Below are 15075 nucleotides of genomic sequence, written 5' to 3'. Positions count from 1 at the left end.
ACATATCAAAAAAGGGCTGCCCAAAGATGTTTTAATTTAAAGATATTTATGGGTACTCCCCTCTTTATATGGAGTCATAACATGTAAAAAAGATAAAGATTTTTCTAAACGCATTATTATTTCTCTCTGTAAATGTTGTGTACTGTATTGTTAGAAAGGTCACTGAACAAAATTAGATCTAGCGAAGAGACAGCAGAGATTAGTTAATGGACGTTTCTGCAGCACAGCCTGATTCATGGCCTCTGACATACAACCAGATGCTCAGATAAACCCACTCTCATTCGGCAGACTTGACTGACATGCTGTGTGTCCTGCCAGCCTAGTGTTGAGAAAGTAAAAACCTTATTTGTCTTAGGTCAGATGTACAGGCCAAGAACTATCTGTCTATATATCTTTAAAGACCAGTTTGTGTCAGGGGGGATATGTGTGAATAGAGGAGTAAAAGAAGAAACGTCTTGAGTATCATGATTATATATCCACATGATTACAACTTGCATTATTATGCATTTTTGTTGATCGAATCACGTTCAAATTTCATTTGACCACATGAAAAGCCAGGTGTAAACAACCACAGGAAGTCTTCAGATCACTCAGACTACCTTTGGACATGTCAAACACAGATCTTGACTCAGTTTAATGCTCATTGACTCATTGTCTGGTCACAATGGGGATGTATTTTAGTGAGGCATGTAAATGAAAACCATCTATAGTAGTCCATTATGTAGATAGGACAGGACATGAAACCCATGATAATGCAAGGTGTAAACAGACCCCAATTATAAATGCACGCAAGAGTTTAAATCCGATCGCTAAACCACATCAGGAGGCGGTGTATTTACGTATTTAAACCAGATGTTTCAAACCAGATCCGCCTCTCCGAGCCACATTTCACAATTTGCATTTTATAATAGCTAAATAGCAATCAGATTTCAGTCTGGCTAACTGAGACGCATTTTACTAAATGGTATATATGTACCTGTGCTACTTCCAGGGGGAGGTGTAGGGAGAGAGAGAGAGAGAGAGAGAGAGAGAGAGAGAGAGAGAGAGAGAGAGAGAGAGAGAGAGAGAGAGAGAGAGAGAGAGAGAGAGAGAGAGAGAATAAGGGAGTGAAAGAATGGCGTATAAGATGAAAATTATGAGCCGTGTTTATGACATCATGAGTTATCTGCATGTTTTTGTGCGCCTGACAATGTTTAAAGCAAGAGGCAAGAATGTGAAAGGGTTATAGTCCTCATAACAGACTAGAGACATGAAATACTCCATACTCAGGATCGGTATATTTTTCTATTTTTAGCAATACCTCTTCTTTCAAGTTACGTAACAAAGCCGCAACACAAGAAGCATTTTACATGGCTTTTATAGACTTCAGGAGATATGGCGCAGTCATTAATTAGCTCGAGTTAATTGCTGAACTGCATTGTGATTATATGATCGTATTGTATATTGATTATCCTCGAGACCTAAAGCACATCCATACATGCAGTTAATTAGTCGCGTACCACGACCGCACCACACATAGGCCACCGCATCCACATGCGCGATCGCTCGGGAAGGACGACGCTGCAGGCTTCTCTGCCTGAATCAGAGTCCGAGGGAATGAAGTTGAACAGAGGCATGGCCTGTTACGGCGGCTCCCCGCCGAGTTGCCTGCCTTTGTAGCCAGGGATCACGCCTGCCGTTTTCTTTTTTAGATGGCTATTTCCCATGGTAACTCCCTGTCCCACGAAAAACAGAGATGTTGAAAGGAGTTCTGAAAAAGAATTACGTGAGAGGAATGTAGATGACCGCAGCTCACAGTAGGTAGTAAAAAAAAAATCCAGTGTAGAGCTTTACCACGTTCAATAATATCGCCACGCTTCTTCTGCAACCACGTGACTTTCATCCTCTGTAGTTTGGCACTGGACAAACCGCTTTTGACAACATTGCATCCGGAGCCATACAAGCAGATAGACGAGCAGAACAAAAATATCCAACACTGTTTCTTCCGCCTAGCAGGAAATAATCAGTTCAGTAAATATGTATTTATAGTCCGAAATGTTGTCTCTGCTCTGTCTTGTATGCTTTACTGTAATCATATTTGCATATCTGTACGCAGTTCTGTGCACAAGAATTGGAGGCAGTTGTCATGAAAAGGTTGAAGAAGTAATGCTTAACCCGACACTCGGCTTCTTTTGTTTAATGTACTCAAGGAAGGAAATCGCTCAGCAATAACGATGTCACTCAAATCAGCGATGAATGACTTTATTACCTCAAGATTAAAATCTCAGTGCCCTGGTTTGAGAGTAGCCTATAATAGCCTGTACTCAGACAAAGGACCTGCAGAATTAAGTCAAGCATCATCGCCATATATACGTAACACCCTCAGTAATATATATGCAAGATGCTAGCCGGCAGAGCATACATGGAACGCCATAACCAAGTGGCTGGCATAGTATACAGAAACACAGAAGCATCCGTGCCAAGTACAGCTGGAAGTTCCGAGGTCAAAGTGGAACACACCCTCGAATGATGGAGAATGAACGAGCTAAGATCCTGTGGGACGTCCAGATCCAGACTGACAAAATGGTAATGGATAACCAACCAGACATAGTAGTAATGGACAAGGAGCAAAAGAGCACCGCAGTGATAGATAGAACAATCCCAAGTGTCTACAACACCTATATATATATACACCTATATATATATATATATATATATATATATATATATATATATATATATATATATATATATATATATATATATATATATATGCAGAGAGAGAGAGAGAGAGAGAGAGAGAGAGAGAGAGAGAGAGCACTTTGCTTGCACAGCTGATGAAGGGCCTCATATACATATATAAATGGCATTGCATTACATACATTTATTGTGCTGAGCAAAATAACAGAGAATAGGATAAAATGTCAATTGTTCTTATCTAAAAGACAGTTTTGGGTATGGTATGATTGGGTATGACACTTCAGTATATAGAACAGTATCTGATGAACAAGTTGTCTGGAACTTTTGACTGTGTGCAGCAGGTCCTCCAGATGAAATAATCCGTTGGTGGATTAATTCCTTTTAAATATCACTGCTGTCCACACCACTTGTGACGTTATGTATCACAATGATTGACCTATAAAAGGCAGCACTACTTAACAATGCTTGTTGAGATTACCTTAAAACCTCCTACTATGTATTATTTCAATACTTTAAAAAAAAACATTTGCAAATACTTGTCTGCGTATACATACTTTTAACATTGAATTAATAATGAATCTCTATGCTCTTCTGTCTGAAGTCAGTCCAATGGAGCCAACATTTCTAATATATATCTTGTGATTCATTTGCTTCTGTATGTTTTGTAATTCTATAATCCCTGTGGGGGATATTGTCATGTCCTCGGCCTAGGAAGGATATGAGAATGTCACAGTTTCATGAGAAGGGATTGACAAGATCAAGGCATTTTCGGGGCCCTTTGTGCAAGTGTGTCGAAATCAATATGAAGTAAATCAGCCATTGAGAAGATGGGAAGTTTCACAAGGATGCACTGTAAATTAGCGGCTTTACTGTAGCGTGGAGGTCACTCGGTGGACAGTCAAGTGCTGTGAGATACAAAATGTATGGAAGGTTCCAATCTGTGGACGAACTGTATGCAGCCTTTTGAAGTCTTTATAAATTCGCGGTACACAATTCACATCACACGAGAGACGACCATAAAGCCAGGGAGGCCTCTGTGTATTAATTTATGATCTCACTTTACCATTCAAGGAGAGAGGCCGCACCCAAGATTATTTACCTGGGCTACACAGGCGTCTATGGGAGCGCCAAGGTCTGGCATATAAAGGGACCCTCCTTATAGATCTTAACAAAAATCAATTCATGTAAAGCAATTTTGCCAATTAAGGACAATTGAGAAGCTTGTTGAGAACTCTGCTGAAGAATCCATGTAACCACACCAAGCCTTGGCGATTCAAGGGAATTCGTATTAGTGGCGAACACATTCTATGCAGCTGGGATTTTTCAGTTTTTGATTAACCAAATGTTCACTCACAGTCTACAATAGTTATTTAGTGCTAATGAGCAAAAACCACCAATTTGTCAGGATTCACACCAAAGAAAAAAGCACCTTTTTTTGCAGAGATATAGAAAGATGTGTCACTAGAGAAGTGCTACGTGTTTAATTAAGACCTAGCAGTCTATTTACTATGCACTGACGCCTGTACATGGAAATCATTCTTATGCTATGAGTGAAGTTGGTTAAAGGACACAGGTGTCTGGAACTAATGTGAATGACATTTAAATGTGTGAAGGGGAAAGGAGGCTTGTTCCAGTGTGCTGTGTAAATGTCACCCCAATGGTAGCTTTATGAGAAAATGTAATGTGTGTCTATGAGCCGTAATACCCCAGTACAAACACACCCTCCGTGACCACTGTGGCTAGTGTTTGAGTGGATAGCTTCAAGCACTTGTTTCTGGAAACTTTACTTATGGTAAGCTTAGTAACCAGTGTCTGACATACAGTACAAATTGTGATATGGAGTCAGTTTCCTTTATGAAATGTTATATGTTAGAACTTATTGACCATGTGGAGTTCTCAGAGGAAGCGTACTGGTCTAGGATCAGTTTTTGACTGTTGGCCTAACAAACATAATTCTGTGTGGCAGGTAAAGTTTGATCCCAGAGAAGCAATCTTGTGCTGAAACGTTGTGAGCCACTGAACATAGCAGTGAGTTAATCTACATTTTATTTATTTTATTTGGGTGAATACTTGGCAGTGGAATAAAGAAATGAATTCAATCTGCATGTGATGATTTACGTTAGAAAATGTGCAAGGGGCAAGAATTCAGACTTCATGAAAAACCAAACCCATGCTTCTCTATAATTTCGATGTTCCTAGCATTTATCCAGTATGATTTATATGATACTGAATCTGAGGATAATGGGAGGTTAATGCTATACTGAACAGTTGAGAGAGCTGCATTATCTTTCCTATTATAATTACCTAAGAATACTTATTTGTTGTGTTAGAGTTTCCCCTTAGACTAAAAGATAAAATGCCTGAAGCGATTATATCTAATCAAGGCCAAGTTGAGCAGAATTACAAAACAGATTCAACAACACAAGGATGTTTTCAAACCCTTAGAGTCTGATCTTGTCACTCCAGAGCAAAACCTTGTTTTAGGCAGAAAGAAAGTATAGTAACATGGCAAGAATATTCACTTCAGTTCAGATATTAATTATCAGTCACTGTGAGGGACTCAGCATATCCACAACAGATCATAACGACAAAGAAATAATAAGTAAATAATACTAATAAACAAGACTAAACAAAGCATCATAATATGTAGCAGTTATACTATATTAAACTACACACAAAAATCAAGATATCAGAATGAAGGTACCAGAAAAACTCCTGCCTTAAAATGACTAGATAGGTGTCTTGTACTACACGTTTTAGATTATTTATTAGTATTTATTAGTATTCCCAATATGCCTTCTTTTAACAATGTGCGCAAACATTATAAGAACACCTCAATAATCAATATTTTCAAATATATATATTTTTTCAGGTTAGAAAATAAGATTGGACCCAAGATAAATCCCTTGTAATCTTAACGAAACTAGTAATCTCAATCAAAATCATCTATGTACAGCTCAAAGTTGGGTTAGATAACGTCATCTCACGCTAATAAATCAAAAACTTAGGGTTGAAGAGTTGTGTGCTGGAGTTCTGTTTCTCTGAAGTGTTCCTTAAAACACTGCTCTTTGGTTCAAAGAACAATGAACCCAGGGAGATGGTACAGTCAGAAAGGGCAGTGGAGAGGAAAAAAAGCCAAGCCTGGATCTAAGCCCGTAACTGCAGCTTGACAGAGCTTGACATCAGCGGGTAAATGGCACTGGATCATTTCTCGGGCTATTCATCATGGGCAGCGGACCAGTCAAATGAGGCCCTAACCTGTGGTCACATGGACGTGTTGCACATGCTCAGTTCAGATGGCCAGTGGCCTTTACCTTTTCATGCTGGGTGCAACAGAGGACAAGCTCACATAGGGACCACGTGTTTGTTCCTTTGAAGGACTGATGGTCTATTTCTTGAGGCCTTGAAATTTTTGAGCTCTGCAGTTTGATGTTATCCGCTTGGACACTTGAACTGGTTTGACAGTAAAAGGATTTTCAAAAGAGCAGGTACACATGCAGATACATACGCATGCACAAATGTGCGCACACAAACACACACACACACACACACGCACGCACACACACAGGCCTGAATAAAAGAAGCTTTCCTTTTGAATACTGACTGGCTTCTTTTGTTATTCCACTTTAGTTGATTTCTAAAAATACAAAGCAGTAGACATTTGAAGGTCATTCATTGAAGCAGCCTTTCTGATTTTACTTTGTACATACCTTTTTTGAGACTAATGTAGTGTTGAAATATTACATCTTCTAGTACTTTATTAATAAAGGCACATGTTCCTTCCAGAGTAGTTTTTCATGTATTTGAATGCCTGCATACACTTATAATATGTCTGGGTAAAAATTAATAATGCATTTGCAGTTCACAAATCCATACCTAAAATATCTAAATGTTGTAGACACTTAAAATGTGTATAGCATTATTGCTCTGTATTGTGTACTCCAGAGTGCACAATTTCTCTCCTTGAGCTGTGCTGCCTGCACAGCAAAGACTCTTTGTGTGGGTGTGCACAGGCTGTGTGATACGGAGCATGAGATGAAGACTATCTGGCTGTGTCTCCATCCAAATGAGCCCTCCCTTCTGTACGTGAGAGGGAGCGGAGCTGACAGACACAGACCTGTGGCAAGGCAGAGGGCAGTTACATTCTGGCCCTGTTTTTGCAGGGTTTACTCATGTGTACATGCATGAGTCATTGTCCCATTACACAGCAGTCTGTCTAACCACCAAGGTTGACGAAGGCGGCATGAACAAAGAACTAAAACACCTTAACTTACCAAATTAATGTCTTATGTGATGCATGACTCATTTAGACGAGGAGAATGAGTCTGTCAAAGTTAAGAGAAATAAATAAATAGATCATCGATAAATAAGAGCTCACTGGTTACAACGTGCAATGTCAAATAGGTGACGTGTGAAGATTCTTGAGGGTTGATCTTCATTTTGAATAGGCAGCTCTATCAGGATACTACAGATTAATAAATAAGACACAACACATAAGAGAGTATGATAGTAAGTTAGCACTGTCACTTTCTTGGTTTATTGATCAGCCTTCACAATACGTTGTGAAACTGTTGAATTGTTATCACACATGGCTTACACACACATGACCATGGGTCTGAGTATTCAGTTGTAAAGGGGCAAATTCCATTTTTTATGTCTACAATCTGTCGTGTTAAAAAACCATATCATGGTTGTTAATGTGTGTTAATGCACCTTAGGCTCCTTTGCCTCGATCTGATTTAATTTCCTCTCTCAAAACCAATTTCCTTCCTTCCACTCGAGATCTGGGCAGGATCCCTCCAAATCTGCCTCTCCTCAGTGGTCATTTCCTCGACATGACTCTCCTTGTCTGGACTGACACCTGTTTCCTCTTTCTAATCTACCAGTAACAAGACTGGCGCTGCTGTGTGCAAACAATTTTTCCTCAAATATAAATAGCCATTACCCCCAAACAAACTCTCTAGACACAATGAGCCCATACTATTCTTTGTGTGCCAGGCCTCCACAGCTTTGGAAGGGCACGAAAACGGTCCAAACAGTCTGAAGAGGGCGCTATAGCTCCCGCTTTATTTAGACAACAGTGGGCTAAAAGCAAGTAAGGTTGGGGCTAAATTCAGACCTTCTGTGATCTGAAATAAAACACAGTACATGTTTTTCTCCATGTGCAGCTTGGGTTTGACAGTGTACTGTGCTCCTAATGAAACCTCTAATAACGGGTCACACAGATGGTGACAAGCCTTTCATTTGTGTTTATTCATTCGCTCACTGGTTTACATATTATTCACAACATTAAGGCAAAAGCTTCCCAAAATTGACCAGTTAAAAAGCTTTGGTCAAACGCTTTGTGGTCCACCCCACACTCATCATCTTTTTAGCAAATGCGCTATTGAACTTTTGATTGAACAAGCAAGACTCTGAAAGATCATTTGATCTTTCGTCCCATTTTTTTTTTAATGTGGGCAATCCTACTGAGTGTAAGCTTAGCCCCTTTCATCTAAACCAAAAGTTTTCTGTCACTGCCCCGTGATCAATGTCATTCAGTTTTGTGGACCCCTGCCAGTTCTGAAGTTTGGGTCTGTGCTGTCCAATTCAGAATTGACTTAATTTGAAAGTCTTTGCTCTCCAGCCAGAATGAAAATGAGGGTGAAAAAAAGCAAACAAGGAAATGACAGTGCTTTGCACCTGAAAGTATCACAAATACTTCAGTCCTCATCGGTGGATGCTATATGGTTCTCAAGCAGGCCAATTATTTCTAGACACTTACCACTGCCTGCATGTTCAGGTGGGTCAGTTATTTTTCTCTTGGTGATTTCTCTTCGCTATTGGAAAAATATCAAAACCATCAATTTGGAGTGGTGCATGATCAGGTTCAGTACCTCACTAACAAAATAATGCAGCCTTTAATGTTAGTGACCTACACTTCGTAAATAGAACATCCAACAGAATGTAAATGCCAGTTTATTACAAGGATTACCAATCTGATGACTGATTGTGGTAAACCTTCTTTAAGGTATTTGCAGTCATGAAATGGTGTGTGACAGGGGGACATGTCACAATCATAGCATCTCCCAAAGCTATTAGCCTGCAGGGGCAAAAAGCATTAGGTCAAATTTTTACCTAGCTTTGGAACATGTGAATAAGATCAGAGCATGGGATGTAATGGGTAATGGATACCTGTCAGTCAAATTGATTGATCTTCAGTTATTCATACACTGATATCGATATCTAGAATGACAGACTTTCAATCCTGTGCGCTGCTCACTTTGTGCTGGGTCAGGGTCTCATTCAATATTATTTATTATCTCACTATGGAGGGACGCGTTGTGTTGATGCCATAGGCCTCCATGCATTGTTTTCTGTCCCTGTGTGTCAGAGGTGAATAATGCTTCCTGAGGTGGGGTAAATAAAATCTTGTGTGTCCCAGAGGGAAACTGGGTCGGAAACCTAAATGGGTTCTGATAGCAAGAGTGAAGTCCTCTCTAAATCCTAAATGATGACAGAAGATTTAATCAAACTTTTCTAAATCATTTCCCTTGATTGAAACTTCTTGAAAGAATTCGATGCAGTGCCAGCTCCAGGATCTGCTGACGGGACACGTTTCTGTGGAAATTTCAAAGGTTGCCTGGGCACCCTGACAAGGACTGCCAGCTCAAAAAGAAAGTCAAAGTATTCCGGTAGCTTTGGAGAGGTTTTTCAAGTGGCATTAATGAGAACTGGTCAGGATATGTTTTCTTGAAAAGTAGTTTCTTGAAAAGAAGTTATGAAAGTGAGGCTCTTTCTTTGCTCAGACAAAAGGCTTGGATTATGCTGTCTATACAAACATCACTCTTTCACTCTTTATCTTCTGACAGTGGTTTAGTGTTCTAACTTTAAAATGAGTAATCAATTTATTAATTAACCTTCACTTACATTAATTAGCATAATTAACATGACCAAATCTGTAATCGCCAGAATAGCCTCATTTTCCCATTTGATGGCGAATGTAATGTAAAAGGGGAGAATGGGCTCTGTGCTTATGACACTCTGAGCATTTTGAATGCTAAGACATAAAACATCCTGCAGCGGTCTGGCTTGCTATGAAAGAGAAACCAGGTTTCACATCTTAGCAGGAGGTCAATAAACTGTGTATATGCTCTCATGGCCCTTATTCACTGCATGAATGGGAACCTTCAGGGAATTCCCAGCCACATAATCCAGAGTGACTCCTCCATTCTTCCCTCTTGATAAGCAAAAGGCCAGGTTGAAGATTTCTATTGTGCGTGGGCTCAAAGAGCCTGATAGCTATGGGAATCTAGACGTAGGGTATCGCAGGAGCACAGTATGCCAGGCACAGTTTCGGCAATCACCCTGATGACTCTGGAAAAGATGGATTATACTAGAGGGTAGCATCGAGGCAGGGAAAGTTAAATTTTTTCAGAAATGCTTCATGTAGGATCAAATCACCACTGAATAGTTATATAAAATATTTGATCAAAGTTCCAGAGCATTAACCCTGGGTCAAAAGATGCTTATTGAAGAGTTAGGACAGAGAACCTAGTTTTTCTAAGTGGCAAGAAAGAAATGTATAACATATCAGATTCTCCCATCATAATTAAGCTCTCATCACCATGTCTGCTCTGTTTGCCTAATGATCAATACACAGATTGTGTTAAGTAATACTTGTTCAAAAACATTCCTAACTATATGTTTTATCCTTAAGTTGAGCGACATGTTGAGCGGCATGTGTGCTTCACCTGTGGAAAAGAGTGAAACCAGCAACACTTGATGACTGGAGACTTCCACATGTTATTTTGAAGCAATGTGTTCTGACATGTGGTTCTTCATCAGGGTTGTGTGCTTCACCTGCCTGGTGCTCTGCCAGCATGGCATCCCGATGGTGCAACTCCCTCACTTGGAACTGAAGCAAATGAGATGCTCTGGTTCCTAGTACTCCCTGCCCTCTTGATCACTTTGATCCATCTGCATGTGCCATTCACCCTCCTGTTGCGACAAACTGCCTCGCCTAGATGCTCCAGAGTCCCATAACCCCACCCGGATGGTCCAGAAATTAATGAATAGCCATTTCAGTGAGCTCTGAACTCCCATGACTTTTAATTAGCCACTGATATGCCAAACCCGAGTATGAACTCCTAACCTGCTTCTTGATGTGCCAAACCTGTCATGCTCCTAGTGAGCTTGTTACCTTCTCCATTCTCTCTGGAACATTTCAAAATGCCTGCATTTGTCCAACCAAATTTGTTGTCCCCTAGTTCTTTTACAGATAATATATGGTAAAGAAAATAACAGCCTGGTAATATATGTTATGTTTTTCCTATTTGTAATCTCAGTATATCTGTTTTAAACATGTTTTTGTAAAATGTATGTCAACTTCCATTGTCTGATGTTACCCAGAGAAGGACAGACTTACCTCAGGGTTATAAGCTCCTCAAAGGGGTTCTTCTATGTGACAGTTTTAGGAAGCTTTCTCTTTCACTGCTACCTTTGGCTTACTCAGGCATCTGAGCCTGTTTTTAAAAAATTGCAAACATGCAAAAAAATGTTACAAACCTGCAAAAAAACTGGACTTAACCAGACTTTGGCGGCTAATTCTTCAGCACCGCTGCAAGCACAAACCCAGAAGAAAGGCAGCAGTCAGAGTGTTCATCATTCAAGAGCCATCACAGAAGATCATATTTCCTCACTAAAATCAAAGCAAATGAGACGATAAGATAGCTGGCAGACATCAAGATAAGAATTCAACACTCAGAAATAAGACAGAGCGATAAGGACCTACTGGCTCTCTGTATTCATTGTTAGTCATGAGATGAGGTTTTTTTCCCACCATTATTGCTTCATTTCTCACATTTCTTGGCCTCATCACAACTCTGTGCAAGACTAGAATATACAATAAGTATATTAGTCTGGTCTTGGTGAGATGTCTCCTGAATGACAAATCCTAAAGAGGTAAACCTGTAGATGCCACCACCACCAGTGGGCTCGTGGAAGAAACAAACTTCCCAATTAATCTGCTCAGAGTCTTCCCTTGAGCACTTCCTCTTTCTGTAGCTTAGTACTCTACAGACAGGCGAGAGGAGGACGACAGCTGAAAGGAGAAGAGACCACAGTAATCAGGATGGACAGACACAAAACAATCCTCATTCGGGGGCAAAAAGAATCTTCACACAAATCGGCAGAAATTGAATCTTTCATTTTAATCAATAAACTGGTGCCATGGCCTTTGCACACAAAGTTCTGGCACTGTTAAAAAGACGTTTTATGCACTTCCTATCACTTAGGTTTTTTTCTGGGTTTGTTTCCCTCGTTGCAATATGCCTCTTGCAAAGTGTTGATAAGAAATGCAGAAAGCTGGGTTTTGGATCTTGTCCCAGTTGTTCTGAAGTTATGCTTTTTTCTCTGACCAGTTTAATGCTGTCCAGCATCCTTTAGTTTCACAACCATTTCATGCTGTATTTCATTCTGTTGATGCCACAGACAACAGAGACATATGTGTGTGTGTGTCTTTCTTCTCTCCAATAAAAAAAAACACAAAACCACAGAACACATCTTTGATTACAGTGGGGAGGAAATCGCTGTTACCAGGCAGTGAAGAGCTTTCACTGATTTGGGGTTCTTTCATTTTTCCAAGGTACTGTCTGATTTAGGAAGATAGCCTCCCACTCAAAGCATAAACAGATCATCAGTGACTGAACAATTGCTTGCAGCCCAGTCCTTGTTTATTGTTTTGAAATGAAAGTCAGTTCTTCAGCTGGACCTTTTAAGGGTAAACATTTTTCAAAGAAACTGCGCCACTACAGAGTGAGTTATGGCAAGCTATATCTTTACTGCAGGTATGTCGTTGATTTTGTTGGTGACACTGTGGTGACACGGTATATTATGTTTTGTTATTTTCGGTCAAGTGTTTGTGTCTAATGGAAAAATGGTTATGAAATGGCTCATGGTGAAACTTTTGGATTAAGAGTTTTTATGTTTTAAATAACCTTCTTGTCAACATCAGCTGAGATTTATTATCAGCAGTAGCAATATCTTGTAATTCAGTAATCTATCTATCTTGAGAGGCTTGCAAAGCAGAGACTAAGTATTGTGAGAGCAGTTCCAGACTGACATGTTACAAGATGAGTAGAGTGAGTGCTAGGACTTCAGGGGCTCTAGATATAGTACCAAGCCATTTAGACCTAGGAACTATTAACTGCAAAATGTGGACTCTAGAGACTACCGAACAAGGACCCTAGCAGGGATCTCCAATCCTCCTCCAGAAGAGATAAGATTAGCTGAATCAGATGAGTTAGGGTTGAGTCAGAGCTATGCTCCAAGGGAAAGTAGCTCTCCTGGAGGAGGGATGGAGATCACTGCTCAAGAGACTTTATTTGGCTGAAGACAGGGGCTCATATGAACACCAAGATAAATCCTAATAAATAAACAATATTGTATTTTGCATCAGAAAAAAAAGTTATGTTTGTGTCTTGTGTCAATAGAAAGAACACATCATAAATAAATGAACCTATATGATTTTTTTCTCACCTTTTTTTTCTAATGCTACATCTTCCTTGTTGTTCCCGTATCCAAGCCAGCTGGGGCTTTTGACTAACATATAACAATAGGAAGAGTATTTAGAAGACATGCCAGAAAAGCATGGAGTCATTGCCAGAAACAGGAATATTGTAGTAGGCAAGAGCCAATCAGAGATGAAGTTTCGAGATGTGTTCAAGATGCATTCAAATCCCTGTGGATTTAAAACAGATGGGACTATTAATATTATTCAAATGAGGATGTTACATATCACAAGTGAGTAATGAATCTGTATTTGCACAATTGCAAATAAGCAAGCACTGAAAATAGTTAATTTATAATAGATTCAAAGCATATATTCATGATCATGAGTAAAAATAGAAAGTATTCAGTTAAAGAATTCTATAAATCGAACCAATCTTTTTCAGACAAATTTGCATATGGTCGATTATTATGAACAGTAATTTTGCCTGTACACTGAAAAGAACCTGAATTTAGTTGCACCCGCAGTAAGTTGTGTACATAGACAATACGCTACACAGAATTGAGAGCGCAGCAACCCTTCTCGTGAGTCCAACATTTATTAGGAAGATGCCAAATGACATGTTTGAAGTCTATGTTATGGTGAAATTTCCCAGCAGGTTTTTGACAGATTCACTCGGCTCTCAGAACGGAGCCGTGGCGTGTGAGTAATTAGGGGTGTGGTAACTATTTTGTTCTTTAATCGAGGGGGGAGTAGAAAACAGTGGAAATCGAGGCACATCTAAACAAAATGTTAATCTATTTTTTCTTTCTTTTTGCCTAATTTCACACGAATACGTTTCAAAGAGACATCCTTCCCTCCCGGGGAGTTACCTGCGTACCTTCTATTCCATTTGCACACTGGCTGATTTTGCTGTTGTAACTGTTATTCGGGAAGACGAGGTAACACTTTTGTAATAAAGGTCTGTTCACTTATTATAAAGAAGGAATTGGGCATTCGTGTTTCGCACTGTGATTATCAAAAAGCGCTTATATTAATGACTTCGGTGTACTTTGAAAGTTCAGAGAAAGTAACACTGAGAAGAAAGACAACGTAGCATGAACTGCGGTTCCGATGCAGAACTGGTGCTTTAAAAGTCTTTCCCACAAAGGAAAGGATTGGGGAAATATCATGGTGGCATGTTAGTCACCAGCAGTGATCCCTTATTACCAATAGGGAACTTGTCTTCAAACCTGAACCAATGAAAAATGAGCTTGTAAATCTTAGTAGGATAACCCTGTTGTAACGCGCGGGGCATGACACAGATTTTCTCCAAGGTGAGTGACGTTTACTAACATTAAACGCAGGTAACATAGGTGGCACTCCCATAAGACATTTACGGTGAACATGATTACACATTAACATCGAACGAAAAACAACATACACAGACTAACGTGACGGCTACAGCGATGTTTACATAGATCGACTTTAACACACGGACAGGGGTTTAAATAGTCAAACTAACACGTAACATTAAACCCTGTGCACACGTGTGCAACCCCGGGGGGGGGGGGGGGGTTACAAAACAGTGCGCCTATGAATCCCCCTGCACTCGGCGGGTGTACCACGTGACTTGTGGGGGGCGGAGCGTTCCCCCACATACCTGTTTATGTAACATATATATGTAGGTATGTAAAGCAATCGCACATTTGTTGCAATTTCGCTGCAATTTCAGTTTCTGCTAATGAACATTTTTCCCCCCTCATGTTAAAGGTTATGAATAGTCACAGTGTTTTAGAGATCAACAAAATGTCCTAACGAAAATGAAGCCACTCTTGAACTAAATCACCAACCATTAAATTGTCATTTCGATCAAATCACCACCGGTCCCCGTCCCAGTGTGCTAGTAGACGCAATTTGTCACACAT

The sequence above is a fragment of the Electrophorus electricus genome, chromosome 17 (assembly GCF_013358815.1).
Source record: "Electrophorus electricus isolate fEleEle1 chromosome 17, fEleEle1.pri, whole genome shotgun sequence".
Lineage (NCBI taxonomy): Eukaryota > Metazoa > Chordata > Actinopteri > Gymnotiformes > Gymnotidae > Electrophorus > Electrophorus electricus.
The sequence above is the reverse complement of the archived record's forward strand: the minus strand, read 5'-3'. Positions refer to the sequence as shown.